The 14,898-nt window shown below is 43.6% G+C and overlaps 1 protein-coding gene across 2 annotated transcripts in view; it reads right to left on the bottom strand.

The window, feature by feature from the left end:
* Positions 1 to 14,898, bottom strand: part of LOC143928070 (beta-1,3-galactosyltransferase 2-like) — a 104,770-nt gene that overhangs the window by 51,977 nt on the left and 37,895 nt on the right. The gene's annotated exons all lie outside the window — the stretch shown is intronic.

The following is a 14,898-nucleotide window of genomic DNA, read 5'->3' as shown; positions in this document are numbered from 1 at the left end:
ACAACTGTCACTGAAACAGGTGTCCTCATTGGAAGAGTTACACTCAGCTCTTGCTTTGATTGATGGCAAATCTAAATATTTTGGCTTTGCCTTCCATAACTGAGTGACTGAGCCAAATTCTGATTCAGAATTATGAATGAAAATGTTCCCATAATATGACTAATGTAAGCCCACCCACCTTTGGTTACATTAGATTCTACAAGAACAAAGTGTACAGTGGCGCTAGAGGGATGTGTGGAAATATTTATAACAACTTTAAAAAAAGCAATGAATGAAATCAATATATGATCATGCATGAAAGAGGGTCAGGCAGTGCCTAGCAGTGAAACTCTAATATATAGTAAATATATAATAATTAAAACATCATAATAAGATATAACAGTCCGTGGAAAAAGACCATAATATATTTTCTATTAGCACTTGGAGGCAGCACCCTTGGAGCGAAGCAGGTGACTCTGTAGGTTAAAACAAGAAAAGAAGGGCGCCAGACTAAATGCAGCATTAAGATGGTTGGTTTAATATGAATAAAAGGAAATAGAACCTCACAAAGTGAACATGTAATACAGGCACAAAAAGTAGTCTCTCTAAGCCATCCTGATGTCGTGGCAGCCTCAAGCTGTGCTGCTGGTAGAGGCAGGAAGCGGCTGATTGCTGCCATAACCAACATAGAATGCAAGATTGTGATGGGCCGGACATGACCTCAACAGGAAGGCGTGCTTGGTTTGCTGACGTGGGGTGGGTGGTACCGCAAAGCTTAATTGAACAAGCAGTAGTTTAAAGCTGATTGGTTGCTATACACAGCTGCACCAGATTCTGTGTGCACCACTTTCAATAAAGCTCCCACACTGAATTGATATCATCAGCAGAAGATAGCTAACCCTCCCGGTTTTTCACCCCAATGCAAAAAACCTATTGTAGTGCACCAGCCCCCCAACCCCCCCCCCCCCCCCGTTTTACTCAGCTGAGCCCGTTCATTCCCATGCCGGAGACGCTCATGCCCTCTCTGGCCAGTGTCTCGGCTGTTGATTGGATAGATTGATAGCAGAGCAGCCATTGGCTCCTGCTTCTGTCAATCAAATTCAATGATGTGGGTGCTGGGGGCGGTGCCGATTCCTGCTGTCTGTGTCAGTGACACAGCAGCAGGCCACGGTAGCATGACCACATGGGTTCCCCCGAAGGAGAGCGTTTCTCTGAGCGGTCCACTCAATGGAGCACTGAGGAGGGACCCCAGAGGAGGAAGGCCACTCTGTGCAAAACCAATTGCACAGAGGAGACATGTATAACATGTTTGTTATTTTAAAAGAAAAAAAAGAAACCTTTAGTGTCCCTATAAATTAAAGGCTATCACCAATCAAAACTAAAGTTGATTAATAGTCATGGGTGGATGCCAGCAGTCTGAAACACTTGGCAGGTTTTATCTTTCTCTTTTCAGTGTGTTCCCTCTTCCATGGTCATTAGGAAGTACAAGTATGTCACCCTCTTAATAAGAAACAGAAAACGGAAGAATTGTGTAAACTTTTTGCTGCTTCTAACAGTCCTTGATAAAAGGAAGTACACACGTGCAATCAGTGATTATATATCTGAAGGTTTTGGTTTTCTTATCTTAACATCTTGACCTTTGAATGTTCATGTAGCAATGTAAGTACAATGTCTTGATCTAATGTATTATCATGTAATTAGAGTCTATTTATTTTTAGATGTACATTTTTTCTTTTAGATCATTGTGTTCCTTCAAATAATGTAAACATGTAATTATGTTTGTGTTACTGTTATACTGTACCCTGTAAACACGGTCGGACTTTACCAACAGAAAATGTGCAATCGGACTGTGTTGTTGGAAATTCCAATCATGTGTAGGCTCCATCAGACTTTTTCAGTCGGAATTTCCATCACACAAAGTTTGAGATCTGGATCTAAACTTTTCCGACAACAAAATCCGATCGTTTAAATTCCGATCGTGTGTATACAATTCCGACGCATAAAGTGCCATGCATGCTCAGAATAAATCACGAGACGAAAGCGATTGGCTACTGACCTCTTTAGAGTCCCATTGTACACGTTGTACGTCACCTCGTTCTGAACAATCGGATTTTCCAGCAACTTTGTGCGACCGTGTGTATACAAGACAAGTTTGGGCCAAAATCCGTCAGAAAAAATCAGACGGATTTTGTCCCCGGAATGTCTGACCATGTGTACAGGGTATAAGAGTCATATCACATCAATGAGCTGAGGTTTGGGTACAACACATTTTATGCACAATTTTGAGTTCTAATAGACTTGGAGCATGCAGGACTTTGATGCACTTTCATACATGGTTTAATAGAAGTTAATGGGAGCGGACCTAAAACCAGTGTAAAATGTACAGGGCCATGTTTACCTGCATGGGGATGCACAGGTGTTGCATGCATCCACATTCGCCTAGTCCCATTCATGTCTTTTGAGACACAGTAGCTGCATGGGCACAAATGCTGTGTCCCAATATGACACCCATCTGGGTTGGGGGTGCATGTCCCCAAAGTCACCCTAAACTTGGGTGCATTTGTACCCATGCAGTTGTCACATTGAGGGCAGCTGTGCCCATGCAGCTGCTACGTCCCAATAGATGGCAACACTTGTGCCTCCTTGTGTTGCTAAAACACAGGCCTGCATGGGGCATGGATGTAATCGCCCTGCATGAATGAGGCCTAATACTGATATACAGTTTTATATGACCACAGACAAAGTTTGGGGTAAAAGGGGCAATCTATTTGCCATTGTATCTCTTTAATGCCCCAAAAATGCATATGCTATACAACCTCTATTTTTATGTACTCTACACACATAGGATATGCAAAAAAAAAACTACAAATAGATTTACAAAAGCATAAAAGGCTAACTCACATCAATTTCTACACGAACATGTGGATAAACTTGATACAAAGCCCTCAAACAATTCTTAGGAAGAGGTGGCTCTAGACTTTGTGAGGCCTTAGGCAAATCTCAGACATAAGGCCCCACTCATGCCCAAAATGGCAAAAATAATTCAAGCGATAAAAAAAAAACTGTATAAATTGCATATATTAAGAGCCTTAAATCCTATGAACTCTGAATTCACAGTTTCTAGAATTATAACCAATTACTCTTACAATTCTGGGTGCATAGGTATGAAGATGACAGGGGGTGGGGTGGTGGGAAGCTGGCAGATGGGTGCAGGGGGTATGAAGATGGCAGGGGGTGGGGTGGTGGGAGGCTGGCAGATGGGTGAAGAGGGATGAAGATGAAACAGGGTGGGGTGGTGTGAGGCTGAAAGATGGGCGCAGGGGGATGAAGATGACAGGGATGGGGTGATGGGGAGCTGGAAGATTTGTGCAGGGGAATTAAGATGCTAAGGGGTGGGGTGGTGGGATGTCAGGCACAGGAAGATGATTAGGAGGACAATAGTGATGGCAGGGGGTCAGTAGGTGCCATCATATGGCATCATCAGGGCTCTGTGTGGGGCGGCTGGCAGCAATGATTATCAGAGCCCCCATGGTCAGGGTTGACGTCACAGGATGTGTCAGTATTGGGCAGGACTGTCATCATTCTGTACCTGGAAGCTCTGGCAGCGCACAGTCTCCCCAATGATTGCCAGACGCCTGGTCTGGCAGTGGCAGGTCCTCCATTACAGACATCCATCCTAGAGAGTGGAACAGAGTGAGAGCTGCTTGGTTGTTGCTGGCATTATCCGGGCTCTGCACATGGCAGGAGATCTGCAGAGCCTGGCAGAAGGGGGGAGGGGAGTACATGGAGCCACCCACTGACCCTGGGATTTCTCGCAGTGCAGAAGTAAACAGTCCGCTCCTGGCAGGGGTAAAAGTAGTGGCGAGCAAAGAGACGGCCCTGGGGACACCGACTGGAGCATATTCCCTCCAACTCCCACACACGTCAGGCAAATTAGGCGGCCGCGAGGCCCCTGGGAGTGTGAGGCCTAAGGCAACCACCTAATATGCCTAATTAGAGAGCTGCCTCTGACTTTAAGAACAAACCTACAGACCCTATCTTGATTGTAACCCAGGGACTGCCTGTAATAAGAGAAAAATAATACTAAAGACAGAAAGAGGCTGATTAGTAAGAGATGATAAGACAAGAAAAATAATGCTGAAAGGGAACATAGCTGATGTGTAAGGCTACACTACAGTAAAGTCTGATACATAACATTTGATTCACAAGTTACAGCATTACAGAACCAATCCCTTGATTTTACAGCATGCCCTTATTTAGCCCAAGCATGCTTCCATGTCAGCAACAGAGACTGGCAAAATAAATTTTTCACACTGTTACAATTATATAGACTTTCAGTTAAATGTAGTTACTATATTTAAGATTACATGTTGAAATTAATGCAATTCCTTATCCAGTAAGCTACTCCATTCCTTTATCTAGGCTGCTGATTGCATTTGACATGCACACAACCTCTCGAGGAGGGCTCATCGTTAAATTATTGAACAGAAAGTATGCAAAAATGTGAAAGTCACACCGAATGCTTTCGAATAAATTTTACAATAATAAATGATTTACTCATGGACAGTAATAAACTATCATTTTATATATGTGGACTGGCATCGGAGATTTCTTATTTTGTGCAGAATTTAGCTTTTTTATATAGTCCCGAAATACACATTAAAACCAAGTTTAGTTTTTACAGTATGTAAAACACATGAATACTAAAGTCACATTCTTCATCAGCAACATTGTTATGTATTTATTTTTTAGCTGGTAGGACTGTAGGAAGGATGAGCAATTGAGAGCAGTGCCTATATTTTCCTATCAGACCTGTAATGACCACAGTACATGCGGTCTGCCGCAATGATTGCACTTGGTAGATGTCCCCTATGGGGTTCTTCTGTGCAATGCACATTAGGAGGAAGAGATCAGCCTGCAGGAAGTAAACACTGTGGTGTACTGCAGCTGCAAGAGCTAGATAAGAATGGAGCTAATCAGGGTGATGTGGGTTAGGTAAGATCCAGAACAAACAAAAAACTCAGCTTAGCTTTTTGGCAAAACATATAAATACTAAAAAGTAATTTCTCCAACAAATGTATTTTTAAGCTGGCATAACTGTAGTAAGGTGATTGGCAGAGTTGAGGCCTGAAAAAAAAAAAAAAAAAAATATATATATATATATATATATATATATATATATATATATATATATATAAAACATATCAGGATTAAAGCGAATTTTCACAGCCAAATTGGGATACCTTTATATTTGCTCATGTTCTTTTTAACATAGTATACATAAAATTTGGAGTAATGATTAATATAACTATTCTGTGTACTATGTTCACAGGTCTTCATTATCAGCTGTAAACTAGATTTGAACACTGTCTGTCCTAAAAAAGGGTTAAAAATTTAGAAACCTCACTCCTGCATTTAATATATTAATGCCTTGTGTTAAATAGCAATCACTCAGTCTATGTGGGGACAATGACACTTTGAGACTGTCTAGAATTTTTTTGCGTAATAGATCAAAGAGAGAGCCAAACATAAAACTGATGATGCCTCTTTTGGAAAAATGCGTTGGGCAGTGCCCGATAGGTGATGTCATCATGCATGCTGATGTGGGATTCTGCTGTGCCTGCTTATGACACATGCTCTGATTTGTCTCCTGTCACTGTAAGTGCAATTTTGGAATAAACTTAGCAATTGTTTTTACTGCTAGACTATGGGATTCATGCCTTGTTTTTTGTATCTCTGCTGATTGTGTCATCCAAGAATTACTGTGTGATTGTGACAGAAGGATTTATTATAGCTGCAAGGCAGCCAGGCGCATACCGATCTCTTTTTGGAGATCTGTTTATCCAGTAATAAGTGTGTGGACACCAGTGGAAGGTTTATTGAAACACAATTTGTTTGCAGTGTGAACACTGCTGAGGCACCTGAATGATCCAATTGAAATTAGTATTTTTCACTTTTGGGACTTATTCACATTCACACTTATTCAAATTCATTTATCTATTCTTTTGATTTGCACTTTGCATATTTATTCTACTATTTACTGTATATTATGCAATGTATCACTGATTATACACTGTTAGCACAGTGTTTATATGAATTATTGATTCTTAAAGAGGAAGTAAACCCTGATGGGTTTACTTCCTCTTTGTCTCCCTGCAAAGGTAAAGCATGATGTCACCGCTGTCCCCTGTAGTCCGGAGCATCCATCTTCTTCTGGGTATCGCCACTCACAGCTCCGGACTACAGGTGGTGACATGCATAGTAGTCCATTATGCTTTACCTTTGCAGGGAGACAAAGAGGAAGTAAACCCATCAGGGTTTACTTCCTCTTTAAGAATCAATAATTCATATAAACACTGTGCTAACAGTGTATAATCAGTGATACATTGCATAATATACACTCCTGCGCATGCGTACTGGAACCGCCACTAACGGCATATCACCGCTAGCAGCGGCATGCTGCTAACAGCGATAGTGCACCTGCGTGCCGCTGTCTATGGAGCATGCGCCATAGACAGCTCTCACTGTCTTTTACTAAATATCTCCTAAACCGTGTAGGTTTAGGAGATATTTCTTGGACCTACAGGTAAGCTTTAATCTAGGCTTAATATAAATACAGAAAAAATCAGCGCAGTACAACCCCTTTTAATCTAGGCTTACCTGTAAGTCAAAGTGGTTTGTAAGGGTTTACAACCACGTTAAATGGTAGCACACCTCGCTTTTTTTACACAATTCACCAAAATGCATTGGCTTATATTTTCTTTGCTTGTTGAAGAGCTGAACAATAAAGACTTTGGGCTCCAAGGGTTTTTCATTTGGCACTTTCTTTGACCTAATACATTTAGACTTCTCAATTTAGGAACTTGTCCTCTCTTGCGGGATTCCCATCTTTGTGATGAGCTGCCAAATATAGGTAACTTGGGCTCAAGTAATTTGTCCAGATTTTGATAACCTGTGAAAATCTGCATCCAATGCTCCTCTACCACTGCTTTTTGCAGAAATTCCTAGAATCAGCCATGACACCAAACTTCTAAGGCCGCGTACACACGCGCGGACTGTTTGCCCAACTTTGTCCGTCCAACAGTTTCAGCAAACAGTCCGCTCAAAATTAGCATGGACGGACATGCCCACACACGACGAACGAACAGTTTGCTGAAACCGTGCGCGATGACGTGAACAGCACGTACGACGGGACGAAAAATACGACGTCCTATACACTGCATTATAGCTTTCGGCGTGAAAATCCTTTCTGAGCATGCGCGCAACTTTGTTTGACGAACAAGCCTACACACGAGCGGGCTGTTCGCTGAAACAAGGTTTCAGCGGACAGTTTTTCGGAAATTCCGAAAAACCTTGTCCGTCCAACTGTCCGCTGAAACTGTCCGCTGAAAGCCCACACACGAGCGGACTGTCCGCCCAAACACTGTTCAGCGGACAAAGTTGGGCGAACAGTCCGCCCGTGTGTACGCGGCCTAAAAGGTAAGAAATATATATATACAGTGCCTTGCGAAAGTATTCGGCCCCCTTGAACTTTTCAACCTTTTTCCACATTTCAGGCTTCAAACATAAAGATATAACATTTTTATTTTTTGTGAAGAATCACCAACAAGTGGGACACAATTGTGAAGTGGAACAAAATCTATTGGATTTTTGAAAATTTTTTAACTAATAAAAAAATGAAAAGTGGGGCGTGCAAAATTATTCGGCCCCCTTGCGTTAATACTTTGTAGAGCCACCTTTTGCTGCGATTACAGCTGCAAGTCGCTTGGGGTATGTCTCTATCAGTTTTGCACATCGAGAGACTGAAATTCTTGCCCATTCTTCCTTGCAAAACAGCTCGAGCTCAGTGAGGTTGGATGGAGAGTGTTTGTGAACAGCAGTTTTCAGCTCTTTCCACAGATTCTCGATTGGATTCAGGTCTGGACTTTGACTTGGCCATTCTAACATCTGGATACATTTATTTGTGAACCATTCCTTTGTAGATTTTGCTGTATGTTTGGGATCATTGTCTTGTTGGAAGATAAATCTCCGTCTCAGTTTCATGTCTTTTGCAGACTCCAACAGGTTTTCATCCAGAATGGTCCTGTATTTGGCTGCATCCATCTTCCCCTCAATTTTAACCATCTTCCCTGTCCCTGCTGAAGAAAAGCAGGCCCAAACCATGATGCTGCCACCACCATGTTTGACAGTGGGGATGGCGTGTTGAGGGTGATGAGCTGTGTTGCTTTTACGCCAAACATATCATTTTGCATTGTGGGCAAAAAGTTCGATTTTGGTTTCATCTGACCAGAGCACCTTCTTCCACAAGTTTGGTGTGTCTCCCAGGTGGCTTGTGGCAAACTTTAGATGAGACTTTTTATGGATATCTTTGAGAAATGGCTTTCTTCTTGCCACTCTTCCATAAAGGCCAGATTTGTGCAGTGTACGACTGATTGTTGTCCTATGGACAGACTCTCCCACCTCAGCTGTAGTTCTCTGCAGTTCATCCAGAGTGATCATGGGCCTCTTGGCTGCATCTCTGATCAATCTTCTCCTTGTCTGAGCTGAAAGTTTAGAGGGACGGCCAGGTCTTGGTAGATTTGCACTGGTCTGATACTCCTTCCATTTCAAAATGATCGCTTGCACAGTGCTCCTTGGGATGTTTAAAGCTTGGGAAATCTTTTTGTATCCAAATCCGGCTTTAAACTTCTCCACAACAGTATTACAGACCTGCCTGGTGTGTTCCTTGGTCTTCATTATGCTCTCTGTGCTTTCAACAGAACCCTGAGACTATCACAGAGCAGGTGCATTTATACAGAGACTTGATTACACACAGGTGGATTCTATTTATCACCATCAGTCATTTAGGACAACATTGGATCATTCAGAGATCCTCACTGAACTTCTGGAGTGAGTTTGCTGCACTGAAAGTAAAGGGGCCGAATACTTTCGCACGCACCACTTTTCAGTTTTTTATTTGCTAAAAAAATGTAAATTATCCAATAGATTTCGTTCCACTTCACAATTGTATCCCACTTGTTGGTGATTCTTCACAAAAAATTTAAATTTTATATCTTTATGTTTGAAGCCTGAAATGTGGCAAAAGGTTGAAAAGTTCAAGGGGGCCAAATACTTTTGCAAGGCACTGTATATATATATATATATATATATATATATATATATATATATATATATATATATATATATATATATATATATATATATATATATATATATATATATATATATATATATATATATACAGGAACACTGACATATAATCACACACAGGAGGTTGGACTTGATGGACTCTTTATCTTTTTTTAACCTCACCTACTATGTAACACATAACAAATACAAATATAAAGTGAGCTTTCCTCAACTTTGACTGCAAAAATGTTATTACACTTAAAAGGGTAAGCAAATTTGCTGATATAGACACATACCTCCCAACTGCCCAGGACTCGCCGGGACTGTCCTGGCGTTTGATTTAAATCCTGGTGTCCGATGAGTCTGGGCTTAATCCCGGAGCCCAGTGCTGGAACAAGTCTCCACTAATCTACCTGATATGTTAGCGCTAGCGCAAGCACCTGGGACACATTTCCTATGGTGTGCCCAGGGTCCCACATGACCGCCACAACTACATCTCTCCGTGAAAGCCATCATTACTCTCCCTGCCGGCTGCCTGCACAAGCACTCACCAAGGAGCAGACTACATTGTAAAGCACCCTCCTCCTTGGCTCTGACAATTCATGTACACAGGCCAGGAGGAGGAGTCGGGTAGGCAGCACACCGCTTTACAGCATCTGCACTGATTTGAGGTCTGTAACAGGTTCATCAGAGTAGGGGAGAATGGGAAACCGGAAGGTGTCTGGGGGGGGGGGGGGCTCTTGGCAGGCAGCAACCTTTCATGCTTCCAGGACTGATTTTAGGGGGGGTAGAGGATATGTGCTAGAGGGTACTTTGGGAGGGGTGAGGGCTTGTGCTAGAAGGAGGGGACAGTTTTTTGTTCCTTTACCCTCCCATAGGAACTCCTTGTACATATCCTCTCAGGCTTCATGTACACTAACTTCCCTTGGGCGCTGGTTGCATAAACAAAAGCTAATCACATGTAAACCTGGTCCCAAGTTTACATGCATTTTTGCAGTGTTTATCAGACTTTGCCAAATGTTCCTCTCCTAAACGTGATTCTTCCTCATTCAGGAGAGGGAGATTTAACCTCCCCTAAATGCGGCTGCTCCTAAACTCTGCTAAAAGTCTATACTGGGTTGAGTTTAGGAACTTTGGCAAAAAAAAAAAAAAAAGCCAAAAGCTGCTAAACTCACATTTAGGAGCAGCCAGTGTACATGAACCCTACCCCCCCCCCCCCTCCCAATTCACAGAGATCAGAGATACCACCTGACATACTGGGGGCCATCACAGCATCTAGGACCCTGGACATTCTACAAGAGATGCAGAGTAGTAGTTCTGGATCTCCATGCTAGCACACCCCTGCCAGGTGGATTAGTGGAGTCAAGTGCCACAATTTATTCTAGCATTGGACTCTGAGACTCAGCCTGGAATTGCAGGATGCAGGGATTATGTTTAAACTAGGGTGTATTTGGGGGGTATAAGATAATTTATGCTGGGGACAAAAATCCAGGGGATTGGGGGCAGAGAGTTTGTTCCAGGATGGGGGAGGGGGAGATTTTGTGGGATAGGATTTTTGCTGGGAGGAGGATTTGGGAGGGGGGATTTGTGCTGGGAGGAGTGAGTAGGCGAAGGAGTATTTGTGATGGGGGTATGGTTGAAGAGGGGGAGTAAGGGTTTGTGCCAGTATGAGAGGGTGAATTTGTGATAGGAATAGGGAGAGGATTTGTGCTGGGAAGGGAGGTTTGGGGAAGGAGAATTTGTGCTGGGAAGGGATTTGGGGGCGTGGAAGAATATTTGTGCTGGGATGGGGGATTTAGGGGAAAGGATTTGTGCTGGCAGTGGGGAAACGATTTATGTTGAGAGTGGGAGGATTTGTATGGGTGGCATTTGTGCTTGAAAAGGGGGAGAGAATTTTAGCTGGGAGGAGGAGTTGTGGTGCTAGGAGGGGGGTTTGGGGGCAAGGAGGACACTTGTTGGGGGGGTGGAAATAGTAATTGGGTAGGGAGGATTTATATTGGAATAGGGGTTGTGGAGAAGGATTTGTGGGGTGAAAGAGGATTTTTTTCTGGGAGGGAAAGAGGATTTGGGATTGAAGGGGGAATTGAGGGAGCTTAGGTTTTGTGCTGGAATGGGGGATTGTGCTGGAAGGGGTGATTTGGGGAGTAGAGGAGGATTTGTGCTAAAGGGGGAGATTGGAGGGATGATTTTTGCTGGGGAGGGGGCAAAGATTTGCTTTGGGAAGGTTGAGTGTGCAAATTAGTACTGGGTTTTTGGAGGAGAGGTAGTGAGGATTTCTGTAGCTTGCAGGGGAATTGTGCACGTTCCTGACCCCTACACACCCCTGACTCCTGCATTCTTTTTGCTTTGTACTCCTGATTCCTACTATGTATTACACACTTCTTTCTCCTGCATTCTTTACATGACAAACTCCTGTGCCCAACATTCTGTGTATAACACTTCTGCCCCCTACATTTTATGCATAACACTCCTGTCCCTTGCATTCTATGCATTACATACTCCTGGGCCACTGCATACTGAGCATAGCACTCCTGCCCTGCATTCTGTGCATTACCTACTCCTGGACCACTGCATTCTGTGCATAACATTCTTGTCCCCTGCATTCTTGTCCCCTGCATTCTGTGCATTATGTACTACTGACCCCTGCATTCTGTGCATTATGTACTGCTGAATCCTGCATTCTGTTTATTATACTCCTGTCCCCTGCATTCTGTGCATTACTGACCCCTGCTGCCTATGTGTCATGTACTTCTAAACCCGGGAACTGATGATAGCACTATATTGTACATGATATACTTCTCACTAAAGAGCTAATTGTTCCTACAGTTACTGGGTGCTGAGCAGTCCCTGACTATATTAATGAAGTTCTTCTTTAAGGTAGGCACTAGGGATGAGCTTCGTGTTCGAGTCGAACGTACGTTCGACTCGAACATTGGCTGTTCGGGCGTTCGGCGAAATCCGAACTCTTGGTCCGTTCGCGTCAAAATTTGTATGGCGCGCGCGGACCACAATGCACTGCGATGGCGCAGTGCATTGCTGGCTCATGATTGGCCAAGCATGCACTGTGACCCCGCATGCTTGGCCAATCGCAGCACCAGCAGCGAGGAGAGCCATGATTGGCCACAGGCATCCTGCCTGTGGCCAATCATAGCTCAGGCTGTGTAGTGCACGCCCCACACTATATAAGGCCGCCTTTGAGACGGCCTTGTGTAGTGTGTTGGCATCTGAAGCAGTGGGTGTTCTGTGTACCTTCAACACAGTTACACACCAATCGTTTTTGGCTGATTTCCTATCTTGCTCTTGTGTAGTGGTTATTGTCTGTGCCCTGACCGCAGTATACACCACTACACTATATTCACCTCACCTATATAGCTAGCTAGTGATCTATCTTTAACCACTTAACAACCGCCCATTGCCGATTAACGGCTTCAGGGTGGTTGTTTAACTCTGAGAGGCCGTTAATTAACGGCCTCCCAGAATTCTGCTCTTGCGCGCCCCCTGGGGCGCGCACTCGAGAGCATCCGTGACCGCTGGCTCGTCGCGGCCGTTTACCACGTGATCGCTCCGTCAAATGACGGAGTGATCACTTGTAAACAAACCGGCGTCATGTTATGACGCCGGTTCCTCCCTCCCCTCTCTGTACCGATCGGTACAGCGGAGGGGAAAGAGATCGGTGTCAGCAGCGATGTGGGCTGCATCTGCAGTGCCCACATCGCTACTCACCGAATTTAACCCCTCAATTCCCTGCCAATACTCTGCAATACCAGTGCATACTCTGCAGTACCCTGCCATTACTCTGCAGTACCCCCCAATACTCTGCAGTACCCGCCATTACTCTGCAGTACCCCGCCATTACTCTGCAGTGCAGTACCCTGCCATTACTCTGCAGTACCCCGCCATTACTCTGCAGTGCAGTACCCTGCCATTACTCTGCAGTACCCTGCCTTTACTCTGCAGTACCCTGCCATTACTCTGTAGTACTCCCCAATACTCTGCAGTACCCTGCTATTACTCTGTAGTACCCCGCCAATACCCCGCCAATACTCTGCAATACCAGTGCATACTCTGCAGTACCCTGCCATTACTCTGCAGTATCCCCCATTACTCTGCAGTACCCTGCCTTTACTCTGCAGTACCCTGCCATTACTCTGTAGTACTCCCCAATACTCTGCAGTACCCTGCTATTACTCTGTAGTACCCCGCCAATACCCCGCCAATACTCTGCAATACCAGTGCATACTCTGCAGTACCCTGCCATTACTCTGCAGTACCCCCCATTACTCTGCAGTACCCTGCCTTTACTCTGCAGTACCCTGCCATTACTCTGTAGTACTCCCCAATACTCTGCAGTACCCTGCTATTACTCTGTAGTACCCTGCCAATACCCCGCCAATACTCTGCAATACCCTGCCATAAATTGCCATACCCAGCCATACTCGGAGATACCCAGCCATACTCGGTGATACCCTGAAATACCCAGCCATAGACGCCCCCCACCCCTCACCGCCCTCCGATGCTTCTAACAACTCGCCAGTACGATTAAAGCCAGAATCTTTTTTTTATTTTTTATTTCAGGCTTCCCAGCCTAGAGGTGAGATGTGGGGTCATATTGACCCCCAGATTTCACTGTAAAGAGGACCTGTCACCCCATATTCCTATTACAAGGGATGTTTACATTCCTTGTAATAGGAATAAAAGTGATCAAAAATATATTTTTGGGGAAAAGAATGTCAAACTAAAATAAATAAAGTAAAATGAACAATAAAAAAAATAAAATAAATTAAAGCGCCCATGTCCCCATGTGCTCGCATGCAGAAGCGAACGCATGCGTAAGCCCCGCCCACATATGAAAACGGTGTTCAAACCACACATGTGAGGTATCGCCGAGAACGTTAGAGCGAGAGCAATAATTCTAGTCCTAGACCTCCTCTGCAACTCAAAACATGTAACCAGTAAAAAAAAATTTATGAAGAAAAAATTACTAATCTGCTAAATTTTATAACAGAAACAAAGAAAAATTCATTTTTTCGCAGAATTTCCGGTCTTTTTTCTTTTATAGCACAAAAAATAAAAAAAACTGAGAGGTGATTAAATACCACCAAAAGAAAGCTCTATTTGTGTGAAAAAAAGGACAAACATTTCATATAGGTCCAGTGTTGCATGACTGAGTAATTGTCATTCAAAATGTGAGAGCACCAAAAGCTGAAAATTGGTCTGGTTATTAAGGGTGTTTAAGTGCCCAGTGGTCAAGTGGTTAATAATAGAGCTTGCAGTCAGTAGTGTTAGGAGATAGTGCGTGCTGTCTGCGTGCTCTGTACCCAGTACATACCGCTATAATATAGGGCAGGCCCCTACTTCCAAACATCCAACTTACAAACATCTCCTACTTGCAAACGCAAGGAGACAGCAGCAAGTGAGATGAAAAAAGACGGATGGCAAAACAAATTATACAGGGGTGATAACCCTTCCCTATGTTTTCCAAAAAGCTTAAAAATAGTTTTTTTGACTGGAGCTACACTTTAAAAATGTACCAGTTGAAAATTACAAACAGATTCAACTTAACACAACAAACCTACACAGTCCCTGTCTTGTTTGCACCGCCTGTATACTGCTGTTCTGAGTATATAGGGCCTGGGGGCCACACGCATTTCCTTTTTTTAATATGGGTACAGGGTTCCCCTTAATATGCGTACAAGACCCAAATAGGCTGGTAATGGGCAGGGAGGGCTAACCATGCCATTTTTCTGAATGATTTTCAACCATATTGCAGGAACCAGATATAACATTAAA

The sequence above is a fragment of the Lithobates pipiens genome, unplaced genomic scaffold (genome assembly GCF_037356315.1).
Source record: "Lithobates pipiens isolate NorthernLeopardFrog02 unplaced genomic scaffold, aLitPip1_a1.2 Scaffold_23, whole genome shotgun sequence".
Classification (NCBI taxonomy): domain Eukaryota; kingdom Metazoa; phylum Chordata; class Amphibia; order Anura; family Ranidae; genus Lithobates; species Lithobates pipiens.
This window is presented reverse-complemented; position numbering and strand designations above follow the sequence as displayed.